Source organism: Eulemur rufifrons, chromosome 6 (assembly GCF_041146395.1).
Source record: "Eulemur rufifrons isolate Redbay chromosome 6, OSU_ERuf_1, whole genome shotgun sequence".
Classification (NCBI taxonomy): Eukaryota; Metazoa; Chordata; class Mammalia; order Primates; family Lemuridae; genus Eulemur; species Eulemur rufifrons.
In genome coordinates, this window is record NC_090988.1 from 80,564,443 (window position 1) to 80,568,682 (window position 4,240).

Below are 4,240 nucleotides of genomic sequence, written 5' to 3' on the forward strand. Positions count from 1 at the left end.
CGCCCTGTTCCTCTTTTTCTGCATTGGCAACTGCAGAAACATGGAGACGGAGCCTCCCTCTGAACTCCCTGAGTGAGGACAGCATGGAGCATGGTGCCCCAGCCAGCTGGTGATGGACATGTCACATGAGTAAGAAATAAACTTCAGTTGTTTTAAGCCCTGAGATTTGGGGGCTAGCCCATACTGCCTGATTCATTGATTATATACCATTTTTGTCCAACTCACTAACTTTAAATCATAAGATGTGACTCCACTATATATCTAGGCTTCCTAGAAAATATTCATTTGGATACTGTAGACTTCAATCCATAAATTTCTCCAGAAGGAACATTAGAGACCCTCACTGTGTAACCAAGGATGAGTCTAAAATGGGAATTGAAGAAGAGGCAACCACCAAGAGAAATTGGAATCCACATTTATTGATGGGAGATATATACATAAAAGTTAAAACACTTAGTGAAACATTGGATTCACAGGTTATTTCCAGTATATAAAGAATATCCAGTTATTTTACACATGAAAATGTTACAGTAATCAGTCCACATCGTAAGAAAGCTAAAGGTGAAAACAAAAGACCTCAACTACCCAAAATGTGCTTTGCCAACAAGGCATTTTCTAGTATCACATATAAGAAACAACCAAAAAATTTAGTTGAAGCTTTTATCTTTCTGCATTCATTAGTCTTTAAACACTATGTGCTATTGATGCTCTATGCTACATGACTTCAGACCAAGGGGGATTGTGAATGTTAGGGAAACAATTATTCTTTCATTCTGGACATACAAGAATCTTCAAAGAGAATCCTGCATGCAGGCTGGTTTTCTTTCAGTAAATTTTCCATCGTAAATTTGACAGGCATTGAAGAAGCCACATTTTCAAGGAAAAATTTGCCAGTCCACTATATCCCCTCACTCCACTCATATGAAGAAGCCACTGCAAATTAGTGTGCTTCATGCCCTTGGGTAATATCTTAGGCTTCACTCCTCTTGGGAAATAGAGGGGCACTCAGTGTTCCCTAAAGCACATGGCTACTTCTTCTCTGTCCTTGGGGAGGAGAGAGGGGTTACAGGAACTATAGACCTCACAGCATTGTATTTAGTGATAACTACACAGAATATGTGTTTTAGGAGGCAGGTGTATATTTGCGTTAGTTAATCTCATCTGCATTCATTCAAAACATACACACAGAGCATATTAGGTAGAGGAGGTTATACCCCCTCATATATGTGGGATCTGTGCTTCATCAGTTGTCCCTCTACAACCCCCAAATCTGCACACTGGCTATTCTTGTGCTTCTAGTGTTCTACCTTCCTACAGACAACTGTGTAGTTTACAGCCTGAACTGTGCTTTTGTGGGATTTCACCTGCATGGCAGTTAGTCAGCAAATGTTTTTCCCATACCCTGACTCAAGAAGCCAAGGGGGACAAGGCTCTTCAAATCCTTTAAGTCATGAGCATGATGATGAGTATTTGGCAACCAGAGAGGCTGACCCTTCCCTAAGGACACGATGCTAACATGCACAGGGGCAGACTAACCTTTTGTCTCTTTGAGCCCAATCCACCAAGCGAAGGAGGACTGTAGGTAAATGTCCTCATTCTAAACCTACCTAAGCCTAGATAATCAAAAGTTCCACAGTTGCATTCACCGCATATTATACAGACATGGGATGACCTTTCACTAAGAACCTGGACACACACCCAGCCCATCCCTGCTCTGAATTGTGTATTTACAAAGGTGCTGGACACACACAGACTTTCAAACAATCATCAGTACAAAGGATTCATAGATAAGTTCTTCACTCATATATGGTCCCCCAAACCACATTGACAAGGAGGAAAAATAATTCACAGCTAGATATCTAAGAAGGGAAAAGAAGGGTTTGCAAAACACCAATCAATATGGCTACTGCATTTAGATGAATAGCCAAAAATAACATATAAATTAAATTTCAATACATCTATACACCATTTCACTGAAATTACACCTAGATATCTACATTATAGCTACACAAAGTGCATAGGCACTGTTCTTCATGCGTGAACCAAGTGTCAGTGTGCACACACAAGAGCTTCATGCTTTGACAGCCAGCTGTACTTGAAAACAGATACAATCATTGCCAGTTGAGGGCACATCTAATTTGTTTGCTTAATGAAGAGCAGGTTCAAATACATGCCAGTACATTTTCTATGTAACTGACTACTTTTTAAAACATGGTAAAAATACTAGCCCCACCACCAGATCAGAAAGTGTGTTTGGCGGAAGGAAGACACCTTGTCTTTGCAGTGGCTATTGTTTTAGCTTTTGGGGAAGTTACATAGTTTGTTATTCACCTGAGGACAGAATCTACCTGGGCTGCTTCTAAACAATTTCAATTTGATTCTAAGCCCCCACTTTCAGCCCCCAGTGACACAGTATTGCTTCATAGCTGGTACTGAAAAGAATTTTTTTTTAAACTTTCTTAAAAAAATATGTGCTCAATTCATGTAACAATGTGACATTTACTACCAATTTGCTTGGCAAGAATTAAATGCAAAACATCTGTCCTGATTTCCTCTGTAGCACTCATCCTCAGTTTCTGCTACTCAAAGTTTTCCTGAGCCAATTTTCACATAAACATTTAAAAAGGCATGAAACGTTCTAATATAGAAATGATCCCACTATTATTACCTTGTCTTTGATAGTCTTAGAGAAAAGCTAAATTAGAATGCTCAGCTGGAAAAACAAGGGCTGGTACCAAAAATAAGAAATCAGCACCATTCCTTGAGTTAAAAAGATTAATCATTTAGATATATATCCTAACCAGCTAAAGAATTTAAACAATTCCTTGTTCTTAATGGTCATTTTGTTCATTGCATCACTAAGGGCTGGGTTCTTAAATTTTTCAAGTGTGATTACATAGTCAGGAAACAATTGATAGCTCTAAATTGCTGTAGAAACTTCTTGTGCTCTAATTAGTTATAATTCTACATGTGTGGTTATATAGAAAATACCGTAAGAAAATATCTGTCTGTAAAATTACAGATACTAAATGGATTAATTCAGTCTACACTGAGTTCTTTATGATTTCTGAAGAATAGATACAAACCTATAACATTATTAAAGGCTAAATTAATATTAAACATATAATATCTAGGATTATAAATACATTTTCTCATGCTCTTTATAAATAATAGCAAAGAAGGTTGGGGATTTAGTTAAAAAAGAATGTAAGATTGGGCTGGAGGAATTTGTGGATTTGGGGTGCAATACTGATCAGAGGGCAATATATTATCCCTGGTAACAGAGATTCTTACCAGGAAGCCAAAATATATCTGCTGGCAACAAGATCAAATTAGATTCACAGTTTGCCAGCTCTCTCCTCAAGCTGTAGAAAACAAATAGAAAAACAATATACAAAAATCCTCAAAAAAGTAGTTTTTTATATACAAATCTCTATAGTGACCAGATAATCTGATCTGTGTTGTGCAACATGGAGATGCAATGCTGAGGTTTTCCAGGAGAAGGGGGAAGGGAGTTAAGGTGATTTGTAGAAGAATCTAGATGGCAAAGGATGTTTCTAGTAAGGAAAGTAACTCTCATGGAGTATTAAACCACCAGAGAGCCAAATTTCTGATATATCTCAGAGAATTTGGTCCATGGGGGAGAAACCTCAGAGATGTGCTGGACCAACTTCCTTGGCTAGTGTGTGCATTTGTCCCCTCCCAAAGGCAATAGGCTGTTTCCAGGCAGGCAAAATGGTTGCCATGAGAACAAACAGCCCCAAGAGGAGTGAGGCTCTGACTGCATCATCCCCATCTCCACAGGGGATGACAACAAGGGTAACAGTCCGTTGTCAGGTTCCGACACTCCCCAGGGACTGGGGGTGTCTCCAGAGGAACTGAGGACCCGTGGCTACCCACTCTCTAGGTCAAGTGCTGACTCTGCAAAGCAGTGAGCTCTCTTCCAGTAGTAGATTTTATTCTCAGCACAAAAGGGCCCTGCATAACAACCAGAAGGACTTTGTAAAATATCATAATGGACACTTGGCCTGGAGGTTGGAAGGTGAAGCAAGGCTGGATATGGAAAAAAAGGAATCCGTAATTATTCAGGATATCACTTAGAATGAATGAAATAGGAACTCACTTTTCTACAGGTTCTTATACGGGTCAATTAAAAAAGCATGTTTATCTTGTGGCCCTTGAATCAGGTCTTTTGTGCCAATGGAAAAAACCAACAAACATACAAAACCCAATCCTTTTA